This window comes from Rhinopithecus bieti, unplaced genomic scaffold (assembly GCF_001698545.2).
Source record: "Rhinopithecus bieti isolate Rb0 unplaced genomic scaffold, ASM169854v2 scaffold_35538, whole genome shotgun sequence".
Lineage (NCBI taxonomy): Eukaryota > Metazoa > Chordata > Mammalia > Primates > Cercopithecidae > Rhinopithecus > Rhinopithecus bieti.
Genome location: NW_016815913.1, coordinates 3,625,529 through 3,641,663, shown reverse-complemented (window position 1 = coordinate 3,641,663; position 16,135 = coordinate 3,625,529).

Here is a 16,135-nt window from a genome sequence, read left to right as displayed (position 1 = left end):
TTTCTTTCCTTTTTAAAAATTTGCTATTGTTTGGATGGAGCTTCTTGATTTTTAAATTCTTCTTTCCCTTGGGGTTATGGCTGTTATGTATATTGTGTCTAATCAATTGGCTTCACTTCTGGGTGCTTTTAGGGTGCCAAGGACCTGTAAAGGTTACTTGGTAGCAGATATGTTTATGCAATGACTCTTTCAGATATTGCTTTTTATAATGATGTAAGTTTATTTGGCAGTATATTTTCTGCTGCATTCCAATAGATGGTGCTTAAGAATAAGAGCCAGCAGGTAGGGAAGGGGTGGAGCCAACAAAGAATTGTGAAAAGTACCCTCCTCTGGCATGTATTCACCTTGAGAGGGAGAGGAGCACTGGAGAAGCCTGCAAAGCAGAATTTTTCAGCCCATGTTCCCCAGGCCCAAATGGGGAATGTCCCTGCTGAGCCTGCAACAGCACACTGAGAACAGGGGTGGGGGGGCTAGAGATGAACCCCTCTCCACGTCCATTCCTGGACTTTGGTGGTGCTGCCTTCAGTGGATGGCACTGCATTCATGTTTCCTCTGACCCATGGTGGGGGGACTTTGGTGGGCTGCATTCTGCACTCCCTTAGGGGCAGTCTGTATTGAGGGTTAGCTTTCCAGAGGAATGGGGTCTGCCTCTCTCCTGCTCTTCAGAGCTAGTGGAGCACTGTCCCCCAACTGACCAAGGGAACAGGCTGGGACACCCAGTAATGACACACGGACACCAGTTCCAGGTCACAAAACTCTTCCTGGCTGCATGTCTTACTGCCCAGGAGAAACCTCGGGTTCAGCAACCCTCATTCTGTTCTAGTTCTGTGATGGGAGAGATCCTAATTCCAGTGCCTACAGCTGGGGCACTGTCCACACTCATTACTCAATTTTGGCTGTTGGGTCCCTTCCCCTGTCCAGAGCCAGCACTCCAATCTCTGGTCCAAGACTAAAATGCCAGCTGTAACCACCATGGCCAGGTCACCAAACAATGTCTCTAAAGATTATGCCAGCTGTGGACTTGCAACTGCAGAGGTTGGGCCCCTCTCAGACAAGCAGTATGGGCAAGAATCTGTGAGGATTGCAGTCCACTTGAGTCTCAGTCTCACTACAGCCTGTAGCACAGTGTTGGGTATTATCGTAGGCAGGTGTAGGAGAACCTGGCTTCCCTTCCCTTCTTTGGCTGGGTGGCAGCTGAAGCCACATCAGCCAAAACTCAAGCCAAAGGTGGGGCAGGGCTCAGCATTACAATCTCAAAAATGATACTTTGGGCCTGCAACCAGGTAGAATGAGGCACTGTCTGGGCAAGAAGCATGGGCAAGAAGCTGTGGGGAATGCAGTCCAGTTGTGTCTCAGTCTCACAGCAGCTCATTGCAGAATAGTGGGTATTGTCCAAGATATGCATAGGATGGCCTGGCCTCTCTGTCCCTCTTTGGCTGGGTGGCAACTGCATCAGCACAAACTTGGGCCAAGGGTGGGGTGAAGTCCAGCATTAGCCTCTCAAAATAGCACCTTAACCTGGGGCCAGAGTTGTGGCACCATCCAGGCACGAAGCATGAGCAAAAATCTGTGTGAGGTGCAGTTCACTCATGTCTCCGTCTCAGCAGCAGCCCCTTGCAGGGCAGCAAGTATCCTCCTAGGGTTGTATAGGCAACCTAGGAGGTTCTCACCTTTTCCTTATTGGAGCAATGCAGCAGCTGAAGCTCTGTCTGCAGATTCCCAGTATCTACATTCTGAAAATAGTGCCCAGCTGAGGACGCTCCAGGCTCGGATGCCTGTGGGATTCTGTGTGGATTCCCTTTATGCAGCAACGTCTCTGCAATATTTAGGCAGCTCTGTATGTCAGGCATGAGGCCCTAGTGGGTTGAAGGTTTCTCCTGTAGCAAAGATCATACAAACTCATTTCAGAGCTCTGGGGATTTCTCTCTTACTGTCTCCCTGTGTCAAGGAGCCTCTCTTGGTGCTGTCAGTTTCCAGCTGGGGAAGCTGCCTCAAACCCCCTCCTTATTTACTTCTAGCACTCCCTGTCTCTACTCCGATGAGCCCAAGTGTTCTCTCCTAGATGATCTGTTCAAAATGTATATACTTATTATTTTGGTTCTTCACTATGGAGAAGGAACACACCACCTGTGTCTACTCAGCCATCTTGATCCCTCTAAATGAAAAAAATTTTTAATGAAAAAATGTATTTTCCATTTAGCTACAAAATTTACCATTTTGAGTCCTTTTTCATTTTGTAGAGACAAGTTTTCAACTGATATTATTTTCTTTCAGCCTAAAGATCTTTCTTCAATATTTCTTACAGTATAGGTTTGATGGGAATGAATATTCTCAGCTTTTGTTTGAAATGTCTTTATTTTCCTTTACTTAAAAAAAGTCTGCTGGATATAAATTTCTAGGTTGACCAATTTATTTTTCTTTCAGCAAATTTCAGACATTATTATACTGTCTTATGATTTGCAGGGAAGATTCCATTCCTTGCCTCTTCCAGCTATTGGTAGCTGCTGGCATTCTGTAGCTTTTCACGGTCAAGTTGACTTCCCTGCTGTCCTGGTTTAGGAAGTGAATATCTTGTAAAGCCATTATTTAGATTACAACAACTACCTATTTCTTTTCTTCAAGTAAAATATTTCCCGTCCTTTCAGCTTCACAGAATGTCGGTTGGACACACAAAACTCAGAAGTTAGAAAACAGCTTCATCCGCAAGGTGATTTATGGGGACAAACAGTAGGAAAGAAAGCTGGAGATAGCCGTGTAAAATGTAATGTAGGATACAGAATATATTTGAAGTTGCTTTGAAAATTATATGTTTCAATATGAGAAAGGATTCTTGAATATATTTAGATGAAGAGAACGTGAGAGATAGCATGAAAATCATACATTCACAAAGAAAAATGCAACACAAAAAAAGAAGGCAATGCTGAAAGTCACCATATGCATCTGGATATCACAGTGAAGCCTAGGATACTGCAAAAAGAAACAAACCTAGAAATGGGAAAGAAGAGGGTAAAATAGTGATGGGTGAAGAAAGGCAGTAAGAAAGGAAAAAAAGAAGAAAGGAACTAGGTCTCAAGAAAGCAGGCTAGGACTAGTGCAGGCTGGTGGGTGGATCCTGCACACAAGTCTGAAATAGAATCTAAGCTGAGAAATTACTAGAGATCATTTGACCTGAGAAGTTTAAATTGAATTGATTAAATGATATAGTGAACTATTAAAAGACTTGAAACTCAACAAAAAAACTAAGTTATGATACAAGGTAATGAGATTCATTCACTTCACTTAGTCACACTTGACAAGTACTTACTGACCATCTACTATGTGCCAGGCACTGCAGTACTGAACAAAGCAAACTCATCTTGCCCTCATAAAGCTTATATTCCATTGAGGGAAACAGGTGATATACAAATAAAAAAATAAATAAGCAGTGTTAGAAAATTATGAGATATAACAAAAATAAGGCAGAATAAGAGAAGAGAGAATGACAGGAGTCAAAATTTATTTATCAATAGAGCAAATGCTCAAGGTGCACCTCTTTGATGAGCTTGTATCTGAGCAGAACCTGAAAGAATAGAGCCCTTCTCAGTATCTGCAGGGGACTGGTTTTAGTAACTTCCTTACGCACCAAAATCCGTGTCAAGTCTCTGATATAAAACAGCATAGTATTTGCATGTAACCTATGCACATCTCTGATGCTCAAGTCTCTTGATATAAAATGGCAAAGTATTTGCATGTACATATATGCACAGCCTCCTGTATACTTTAAATCTTATCTAGATTGCTTATACCAATACAATGCAAATGCTATGTCAATAGTTGCTATAGTGTATTTTTTATTTGTATCCATTTTTGTTGTATTATTTTTCCCTCAAATATTTTCAATTTGCAGATATAGAACCCATGAATATGGAGCGCCACCTGTATCTGGACTGAGTCACAAAGATTTGGAGCAAAGGTGTTCCAGGTAGAGAGAAGAGCAGCTAGGTAAATAAATGGTGGTACTATTTTGAGACGAGGAAAAGAGATCAAATATCTATTTTGCACATGTTATGTTTGAAATAACCATTACATGTGCAAGTGGAAATGTCAAGGAGGTAATTGTCTATCCAAGTCCATAACCCTGAAGAGCACTTTGAACCACAAATGTTAGTTTGGGAGTCATTTACATTTGGATGGTAATCTATTTCATCAGACTGATGTGGTGGGATGAGTACAGATAGAGGGCAGGAACAAGCACTGAGTCCTGAGGCACTCCACCATTTAACAGTCAGGATGAAAGAAGCAACCAAAAACAAAGACACTGGGAAAGATTCTGTGAGGTAAGAAGAAGTCCAAAGAATGTGAAACCCTGGAAGCCATGTGAAAAGTGTGTTTCAGGGACATGTAATTTGGAAAACCAGTGTCCTAACTTTATAGTCAGTTTTGTAATTTTTACCAGTGAAACTCTCATATTCAAAGTAATTCTATTCTGAATTATTGTGGAGTGCTAAGATGTAGTGGCTTTCAGAGAGGCATGGGAAAGGAAAAAGGAGAAGTTGAGGGAAGTAGCTAGTATTAGTCCATTCTTACACTGCTATAAAGACATACACAAGACTGGGCAATCTATAAAGGAAAGAGGTTTAATTGACTCACAGTTCCACAAGGCTGGGAAGGCCTCAGGAACCTTAATATCATGGCATAAGGTGAAAGAGAAGCAAAGACACATCTTACATGGTGGCAGGTGACAGACAGTGAGCGAGTGAAGGGGGAAGAGCCCCTTATAAAACCATCAGGTCTCATGAGAACTCACAATCCCGAGAACAGCATGGGAAAACCCACCCCTAAGATTCGATCACTCCCACCATGTCTCTTTCTTGACACATGGGAATTACAATTCAAGATGAGATTTGGATGGGAACACACAGTCAAACCATATCATAACCCAAACAAATGTGCCTGGAAGGGTTCCATTCTAGAAGGGTAATTTCCCCCTTTTGCTTTATTGAGTGTGATTGCAAATGAGGTCAAAATCCTTTTGGGGTACATAGGATGATACCTCTCTCCTGTGATTCTGCCACACAAACAGTGCCATTATTATCATTTTGATCTCTTCTGGAATTTGTTGGTGCAATGAATAGAACTTTAGTTCTACATGTACACTCTGAAGCTAGATTGCCTGATTTCAAATCCTTGCTCTTCATTTACTGTTGTTAGACTTTAACCTTAGTCTATCTGTAGCCCAATTCCCTCAGATGTAAAATGAGAATAATGATGACAACTACTCACAGGAGAATTTCTCTATGATAATTAAATAATACACAATGCTTAGAACAGCACTTAGTTCAGAGGAAGTACTTTGTACATTACATTGTTATTTAGTTATAACCATATTAACATAATGGATATCTTATAGTCTTACATTGATTACTACAAGTTTTTCTCATTTCACGTTGTCATAATCATCTTCCAAGTGGTTTAATACTCTTCATAATCATTTTTAAAGCCCACACAAAGGTCAATGTAGAATAAACAGACCATACATTATTCATTGCTGTCTTGTAACACCATGACTTCTAAATTTTTGCTACTTAATTAACAAATATCACAGTTTGAGATATTCCTTAATATAGTCACATTTGTGCACATATGTGTGCGTATCCCTCTGAGAGAAGCAGACTAGCATAATGGTTGAAGCACAGGCGTTACAAACAGACCACAGGTGGTATGACTCCCAACTCCCCTGTTTATCAGCTGGGGCAAGTGGTTTTCCTTGCTGTGATGCAGTTTCCTTGTCTAATAATGCTTACTTACCTCGAGGCCATGGTGAGGATTTAGCTAATAAATGTTAAATGCTTACAGCAGTGCCTGCCAAGTAGAAAGTACCTATTCAATAAATGCCAACTATTATTTCACTTGAAATATTTCTCAAAGCAGATCACTTTGTTGAAGTACAATTATTAGCTCAGAAGTTATTAAATGTTTATAGCTTTTAATACATTACTAAACTAAATCATTAAAAGAGTGTATTAATTTATACTAACAATATTATATAAGAGTACCATTTCAACACATCTTAATCAGCATTCACCACCCAAATTACATTAAAAATAATAATTTAACAATAATTCCTTGTGGATTTTTTTGCATGCACTTTATTATGCAAAGAATTTAATTGCATTTAACTGCCAGTGCCTTATTTTTCTAATCCTTTTATTTGAATTTCCAAAATGTTACTTGATGCTAGTATGTCATTTCATTCTTTGCTTGTCTTAATTCAAGACCCATTTTACTCAACTTTCATTTTTCTACATCTTGAGGTAGCCTTCTTTCATATACATATATGATCATTTTATTCAGATTTAGGTATGTTTCAAAATATACAAAGTGCTTGGGTACAGTGCAACTCTCTAAAAGATAATGAAAATCTACTTAAGTTCTACACCTACTCTGTGTAAAAAAGGATTGCCTAGAACAGGAAGAAATGTGATATATATGATTAATCATTCATGGATCGCAATCAGTACAATCTGCTTTTCTTTTCGAGACAGAGTCTCACTCTATTGCCCAGGCTGGAGTGCAGTGGTGTAATCTCAGCTCACTGTGACCTCCGGCTCCCAGGTTCAAATGATTCTCCTACCTCAGCCTACCAAGTAGCTGGGATTATCGGCGTGCACCACCCACCCGGCTAATTTTTTGTATTTTTAGTAGAAAAGGGGTTTCATCATGTTGACCAGGATGACCTCAGGTGATCTGCCCGCCTTGGCCTCCCAAAGGGCTGAGATTATAGGTGTAAACCACTATGCCTGGCCTACATAATCTTTTAATCAGGAAAAGTATCACTGAACAAGGTAGTAGGGATGATAGACCACCTGAAGTGACAGAACACTGCTGAAGGGATAGATCTGGGATCTACCCTCAGCTTATTCACTAACTCTTGCCTCTCACATTGCTTGTCTGAAAAATAAAGGGGGTTAGACAAAATAAAAGGTATCTTAAAGACTTCTGCTTGGCTTCATGCTCTTCTTCAAAAGTCCAAATTCCACTTATCATTCCATATTGAACTCAGATGTCCCCTTATGTGTGAAGTCTTCCAATATTCTCCACATTCTCATATCTCCTTTTCTTTGTTCTAATATTCTCAGCCCATACCTCTATCTAAGCAGTGCTCAACACTGAAACAGAAGTATTGGTCCTCCCTTAAATCACCAAAGGTCCTGAGGGAAGGTACCATATCAGTGCCTGCTATTAAATATGGTACTGGAAGTCCTAGTCAGAGCAATCAGGCAAGAAAAAAAATAATAAAAGGTATCCATATTAAAAGGAAGAACTAAAATTATCTCTGTTCACAGATGACATAATCTTACATGTAGAAAACCCTAAAGATTACACACACACACACACACACACACACACACACACACACACACAGAATAAACAAATTCAGCAAAGTTGCAGGATACAAAATCAACACAAAAAATTCAGTTATGCTTCTGTATACTAATAACAAATAATCTGAGGTGGAAATTAAGAAAATCTCATTCACAATAGCATCAAAAAGAATAAAATACTTCGGAATAAACTCAATAAGGAAGGCAAAAAACTTATACAAACTACATAACATTGCTACATGGAAACACATTCCATGTTCATTGATTGGAAGACTTAATACTGTTTAAGTCTTAAACAGTAGTACACATTTACTGTTTAATGTGTACTACCCAAAGCAATCTACAGATTCAATGCAATTTCTATCAAAAGCCCAATGCCACTTTTTTTTTTTTTTTTTTTTTTTTTTTTTTTTGGCAGAAATAGAAACAAAATATTTTAACATTCTTATGGACTCTCGAGAAACCCTGTATTGCCTATACAACCTTAAAAAAGGTTGAAGATTTTATACTTCTAAATTTCAAAACATTACTAAGCTATAGTAATCAAAACAATGTGGTATGTCCAGGCACAGTGGCTCACACCTGTAATCCCAACACTTTGGGAGGCCAAGATGGATCACTTGAGGTCAGGAGTTTCAGACCAGCCTGGCCAACATGGTGAAACTCCATTTCTACTAAAATACAAAAATTAGCCAGGTGTGGTGGTGCTCACCAGTAGTCCCAGCTACTCAGGAGGCTAAAGCAGGAGAATTGCTTGAACCTGGGAGGCAGAGATTACAGTGAGCTGAGATTGCACCACTGCACTCCAGCCTGGGTGACAGAGCTAGACTCCCATCTCAAAAAACATAAAAAACAAACAAACAAAAAAAAAACAATGTGGTACTAGTATAAAGACAGACAAATACACCAATGGAAAAGAACACTGAGTACAGAAATAAACCTTCACGTATACAGCCAAATAATCTTCAACAAGGGTGCCATGAATACACAGTGGGGAAAAGGACAGCTTCACTGACAAATGGTGCTGAGAAACTGTATCTCCACATGCAAAAAAAAAATAAAAAAAATAAAACTGGACCTTTACCTTATACCATATACAAAACTTAACTCAAAATGGATTAAAAATATAAACATGAAGACCTAAAACCAGGCCAGGCACAGTGTCTCACACCTGTAATCCCACCACTTTGGGAGCTAAGGCAGGCGGATCACTTGAGCTCACAAGTTTGAGAATAGTCTGGGCAACATAGCAAAACATGGTCTCTACAAAAAAATACAAAAGAAAAAAAAATTAGCCAGGCATAGTTGCATGTGCCTGTAGTCCCAGCTACTGGTAGCGGTGCTGAGGTGGGAGGATCACCTATGTCTGGAAGGCAGAGGTTGTAGTGAACCTAGATCATATCACTACACTCCAGCCTGGGCAACAGAGCCAGACCCTGTCTCAAAACAAAACAAAAAACAAAAAAAGGCCTAAAACCATAAAACTCCAGAAGAAAACACAGGAGAAAAGCTTTATGACATTGGTTTCACAATGATTTTCTGGATATGACACCAAAAGCACAGGCAACGAAAGCAAAAGTAGACAGAAGGTATGGCATCAAATGTAAAACCTTCTGCACATCAAAGGAAACAATTAACAGAATAAAAATAGGCAACCTATGGAATTAGAGAAACTAATGGCAAATCATGTATCTCATGATAAGCAGTGAATATCTAGAATATACAAAGAACTTTCACAACTGACTAACAAAAAAACAAGTAACCTGATTACAAAGTAGACGACCTTTCTAGCTATTTCTCCCAAGAAGACATACGAATGGCCAACAAGCACATGAAAAATACTCAACATTACAAATTATTAGAAAAATGTGAAGCAAAACCACAGTGAGATATCAGGTCATACCCATTAGGATGGCCACTGTCAAAACCCAGAAAATAATAAATGTTGATGAGAAAGCAGAGGACCCTTGTGCACTACTGGTGAGATTTTAGAACAATGGAGCAGCTGCTGTGGAAAACAGGATGGTGGTTCTTCAGAAACTTACACATCGAATCACCATGTGATCCGGCAATCCCACTTCTGGGGTATAAATCCAAAAGAAGTGAAAGCAGAATCTTGAAGAAATATTTGCACACCCATGTTCACTGCAGCATTATTCACAATAGCCAAGAAGCAAAAGCAGCCCAAATGTCCGTTGACAGATGAATGGATTTAAAAAATTGGCATGCATGTACAGTAGAATATTATTCATCTTTTTAAAATAAGAAAATCCTGTTATATTCTACAACATGGATGAAACTTGTAAGCTAAGTGAAATAAGCCAGTCACAAAAGGACAAATACTGTATGATTACACTTATATGTAATATCTAGAGTAGTCAAAATCATGGAAAGAGTAGAATTGTGGCTGACAGGGAATGCAGGGAGGGGGAATAGGGAGTTGTTCTATGAATATGGAGTTTCAGTTTTTAAAGATGAAAGAGTTCTAGCTAACTGCTATACAACAGTGTGAATACTGTTAACATTACTGACCTGTATATTTAAAAATGGTTAACATGGTAAACTATTATTTGTTTTTTGTCAAAATTAAAAATGAAAAATAAACCCAAAAAACCTCACTGCCTGGCATGGGGCATCTGTTAAAAAAAAAACATAAAAGGAATAAACTCTCTCCTCCTCAAGGCTGATAACATGGCTTTACAATCAGATATGAGAAGCGACTACAGAAACAACTAAATGTTTTGTAATTACTCAGGAATAAGGAGTCCAATATTAATCATGCCAAAACAAAACTACTGAAAAGAGGGAGGAGATTTTTTTCTAAAGTTCAAATGAAAAAAAAAAATACTGAATAACTCATTCATAGGCCGATTTGTTCAGTTACCTACATTTTTGTAGCTAACTTAGTCTGGGTGTTACTCAAAATGAGGTCACCTTGTAAAAGCAAAGTGTGTAGAAGACACCACCTTCTCATAATTTTTTCTTGGTTAAAATTACCTCCATTAAGGACTGAGTAGGTAAAGATTTGTGCTGTTTATAGTCTGGCATGGTAGTTCAGAAACTCAGTTTGGTTTGGATCCAAAATGACTTTTTAGAAATTACTGATCTTCTCCATCTGCTGCCATCCCCTTGGGCTCATATACACACACACACACAAATGTAAAATCCAAACACCCCCCACAACTCCAAATTTCTAAGCGTGAAGGTCACATTGGACAATACGTTATATTAAGGGGTTGGCAGAAGGCAAATTACACAAATGAACAGGGGAATTCAGTGAAAACAAATGATTTATCATCATTATGAAAATCTAGTCACCTACTAAGCTATCCAATATAGTAGCCAATAGCCACATGAGACAATTTAATTAGAAATATGGTAGAAAATTCAGTTCCTCAGACACATAGCTACATTTCAAGTGTCCAAAAACCACATGAGCTAGAGGCTACCCTATTGAACAGCAGAGATCTAGCATATGACATATATGTATAAGATATGAAATATATGATATATTATCATCATTCTATTGTATAATGTTGAAAACTAGGCATCCAGTCTGTGGTGTGCGTGCCAAATATGAATGCTTACTGAGTTACTGATTTAAAGACCTCGTCCCTTTTTCATGTCATTCTTGACTTTTCATCACATTAAAAAATGAACATTTCTTTCTGTTATATTACATTTTTGTTTAAGATAATGTTGTTTTGTTTCACTGACAAGGATCCATGCAATGAAAATAGAAAATATTTTGTGGAGGGAGGGGGACAAGATGTCTGACTTTATGCAACTGGGAAGTGCCTCTCCCACCAAGAGAAACCAAAATATCAGGTAAACCATCGCGATCTCTTGAGCGGAAAAACTGAGTGCTGATAGAAGGGTGATATAGACATTGAGGTGGAAGAGGAAGTTGGGAACCCTGCATGGAGTTGCCAAGCACTGGGACCAGCTCCAGGCCTTAAATAGGTCGTGAGGAAGGGGTGAGCGAAGGAACTGCAAGGCAACACTTTCCTGCTGTGGACCTCCAAGATCCTAGCTACAAGAGCTCCCACCATCCTCACAGATATTTGGATTGGCAAGGGGAGCTGCCCAGAGAGTAGACAGAGGCAGAGTTTGAGCCTGCATGGAGCCCAGAAGGTTTTGCAGGGGGCAGCTGCAGCAAAACACGACCATCAACCACCATTTCCCTGTGGCTCTAACCTCTGCTGACCACCAAGGCCAGGAGAGAGCAGGGCTATCTTTCCCATGAGACCAGGGTGACTCTAATCTGCCATGCCCCTTTCTCTGCCGGCCCCTCCCAAGTCTTCTGGCTGGCTGCTCCCATAAAAGCATACACATAGCACAGCTTCCACTGCCCCTCCTGAGTGCTTTGCTGGTGGCCTAGGAGCACTTCAGCCCCCCTGCACAGCCTGTGCTCAACCCCAAGAGGTCAGAGGACAAAGCCATAGGTCTGGTCCCAATCCCCCAGAGTTCAGACACACAGCTGGGGAATATCCAACTGAGATCTGTGGCCAGAGCTAGATTGGGGTAAGAGCCCCTACTCTCCAAACACTGAGAAGTATAAGGTGCGGGTTCGTGGGCTGGAGGAGGAGCAGAACGTGCTTCCGTCTGCAAGATCAGCCAGGGAAAGGTGTAGCCTGTTGGTCAGCCATAGCCTCTGCCAGAAGGAGCCCCACAACCCAGAAGAACCAACAGCTCAGCAATCTGGGTACAGATGGAATGGGACAAAACTAGCTGGTCAGGCCAGCTACTAGGATAGACACCGTAAGGAGATCCCACTGTGGGAGCACGAGTGGAATGGTCCCCACAGCCATCTGCTAGGGGAAAAAAAACCCAGGCTGCAGTCACCACACCAGCGGCACACCCACAGCAACACTGCCCTGCCCAGGGATCCTCACCCTTGACCTACTGCATCAAGGGGCCACCTATTGACACATCCCACAACCTGCTCTGACTCTGCCAAGCAAAGAGGACCAGTGGGTCCCCAGGGACCTGTGGGTCTCTGGTAACCTAAACTTTGGCTTGGGTGACACTAAGGGAAGGGAGAACACAACCTACCAGCACCCCACTTTGGGGCTAAGAAAACATGAGCATGGCACCAGTGATTGGAGGGGCTCTCCAATACCCAGGAATGGATTTGGTGAGGAGGTTATCTCTTGCCCACCCCGTCTAACTCACCCCAGAGTACTGCTGTGAATGCACCAAAATATAAGAGGCATATGACTGACAGCCTATCTACCAGCCCTTACTCTTTTAAAAAAATTTTTTTTTTTATTTATCAGCCTACATCACACTTTTTCTTTTTCAACGGTTTTTTTAATTAAAAATTCTTTCTCTTTGCCCTTACTCTTAAGAGCCACATACTAGATCACAGTCTTAATTAAACCACCAAACATAAATTCCTTCACCATACATCACCAGCGAAACCCAATGCAGGAATCTAGCCGCAAAGAAAGATCCCGCACAGAGCCTTGACCCTCTGAAAGCACTCAGGAATGAAGTCCATCGACTATAGGCAGTATACTCCAGTCAAACCCTCAAGGGAAATAAAGAATATAAAAACAAAAAGCCCCATCCAAACAACAGCCATTTCAAAATGATAAGGCAACACCAGCCCTCTCATATGAGAAAGAATCAGCCCAAGAACTCCGATGATTAAAAAAAGTCAGTGTCTCCTTACCTCTAAATAACTGCACTAGTTCCCCAGCAATGGCTGGTTCCTAACCAGACTGAAATGGCTGAGAGAGATGATAGACATAGAATTCAGAATCTGTATGGCAAAAAAGCTCAGTGAGATACAGGAGTAAGTTTAAACTCAATCCAAGGAAGCCAGTAAAATGGTCTTGGAGAGATGACATAGTAATTTTTAAAGAAAGAAACAAACTGAACTTCTGGAATTTAAAATTCACTACAAAATTTCATAGTCCAGTTGGAAGCCTAAAGAACAGAATAGACCATGCTGAGAAAAGAATCTCTGAGCTCGAAGACTGGTCCTTCAAATCAACCCAGTCAGATAAAAATTTTAAAAAAAGAATTTTTTTTTAATGAACAAAACCTGAGAGAAACATGAGATTATGTATCGGTGGAACCACCCCCACAATATTTCAACATAGGTTCTTTTCTATTTCCCTAAGTGTCAGCCGGTCTAAGAAATAAAGGGAAAGAGTACAAAAGAGAGAAATTTTAAAGCTGGGTGTCTGGGGGAGACATCACATGTTGGCAGGTTCCGTGATGGCTCCTGAGCCATAAAACCAGCAAGTTTTCAATAGCAATTTTCAAAGGGGAGGGAGAGTACAAATAGGGTGTGCGTCACAGAAATCACATGCTTCAAGGGCAACAAAAGATCACAAGGCAGAAGGTCAGGGTGAGATCACAAGGTCAGGGCAAAACTAGAATTGCTAAGGAAGGTCCATGTCCCGCTGGGCACACATTGTCACTGACAAACATCTTAACAGGGTTCAAGAGCAGAGAACTGGTCTGACTACAATTCGCCATGCTGGAATTTCCTCATCCTATCAAGCCTGGAGGTGCTGCAGGAGGCCAGGGTGTGTTTCATCCCTTATCTGCAACTGCATAAGGCAGACACCCCAGAGCAGCCATTTTAGAGGCCCCCCCTTGGAATGCATTCTTTTCCTAGGACTGTTAATTATTAGTATTCCTTACTGGGGAAAGAATTCAGTGATATTTCTCTTAGCTGCTTTTTGGTAATAAGAGAAATATGGCTCTGTCCTGCCCAGCCCACAGGCAGCCAGACTTTAAAGTTATCTCCCTTGTTTCCTGAAAATTGCTGTTACCCTATTCTTAAGGTGCCCAGATTTCATATTGTTCAAACACACATGCTTTATGAACAATTTGTGCAGTTAACGCAGTCATCACAGGGTCCTAAGGTGAGATACATCCTCAGCTTACGAAGATGATGGGATTAAGAGATTAAAGTAAAGACAAGCATAGGAAATTATAAGAGTATTGATTGGGGAAGTGATAAATGTCCATGAAATCTTTACAATTTATGTTCTTCTGTCACAGCTTCAGCAGGTCCCTCCGTTTGGGGTCCCTGACTTCCCGCAACATCTATGTAAAGAGACCAAACCTACAACTCATTGGCACTCCTGAGAGAGGAAAAGAGAGAGTAAGCAACTTGGAAAACATATTTGAGGATATAGTCCACAGAAATTTCCCCAATCTCACTAGAGAGGTAGACATGCAAATTCTAGAAATCTAGAGAACATCTGCAAGATATTATACAAGACAACCATCCAAAGACACATAGTCATTGATTCTCCAAAGTCAACAGGAAAAACAAAATCATAAAGGTGGTTAGGGAAAAAGGCCAAGTCACTTACAAAGGGAACCCCATCAGGCTAACAGCAGAGTTCTCAGCAGAAACTTTACAAGCCAGGAGAGACTGGGGATGTATATTCAGCATCCTTAAAGAAAAGAAATTCCAACCAAGAATTTTATATCTTGCCAAATTATGCTTCACATGGAAAGGAGAAATGAAATCCTTTCCAAACACGCAAACACTAAGGGAATTCATTACCACTAGACCTGCCTTACAAGAAGTACTTAAGGAGAGAGTTCTAAATGTGGAAAGGAAAGAATAATATCTGATACCACAAAAACACACTTAAGTACATAAGCTACAGATCCTACAAAGCAATTACATAATTGAGTCTACAAAACAACCAGTTAATAACAAAATGACAGGATCAAATCCTTACATATCAATATTAACCTTGAACATAAATAGTCTAAATGCCCCACTTAAATGGAACAGACTGGCAAGACCCAACCATCTATCTTCAAGAGACCCATCTCACATGTAACAACATCCATAGTCTCAAAATAAAGAAATGGAGAAAAATCTATCATGCAAACAGAAAGCAAAAGACAGCAGGGTAACTATTCTTACATAAGACAAAACAAGCTTTAACCAACACAGTCAAAAAGGACAAAGAAGGGCATTACATAATGATAAAAGGTTCAATTCAGTACTACTTAACTATCCTAAATACATACGTACCCAACATTGGAGAATTCAGATTGATAAAACAAGTACTTCAAGGCCGGGCGCGGTGGCTCAAGCCTGTAATCCCAGCACTTTGGGAGGCCGAGACGGGCAGATCACGAGGTCAGGAGATCGAGACCATCCTGGCTAACATGGTGAAACCCCGTCTCTACTAAAAAATACAAAAAACTAGCCGGGCGAGGTGGCGGGCGCCTGTAGTCCCAGCTACTCGGGAGGCTGAGGCAGGAGAATGGTGTAAACCTGGGAGGCGGAGCTTGCAGTGAGCTGAGATCCGGCCACTGCGCTCCAGCCTGGGCGACAGAGCGAGACTCCGTCTCAAAAAAAAAAAAAAAAAAAACAAGTACTTCTAGAAAGATATCAAATTAATAATCAAACATTGCCCCAGAGGAACCAGAAAACAAGAACCTCAATGCCAGCAGAAGAAAACTAAAATCAGAGCAGAACTGAATGAAGTTGAGATGCAAAACACATACAAAAGATCAATGAAACCAAAAGTTGGTTTTCTGAAAGGATAAACAAGATTGATACCCTGCTATCTAGATTAATAAAAGAGTAACAATACAAATAAGTAGAATCAGAAAAGACAAAGATGACATTACAGCTGATCCCACAGAAATACAAAAGATCCTCAGAGACTAACTACTAAAACATCTCCATGCACTCAAACTAGAAAATCTAGAAGACAGCCTGTGCAACACAGTGAGAACCCATCTTGACAAAATATCAGAAAGTTAGCCTGGCATGG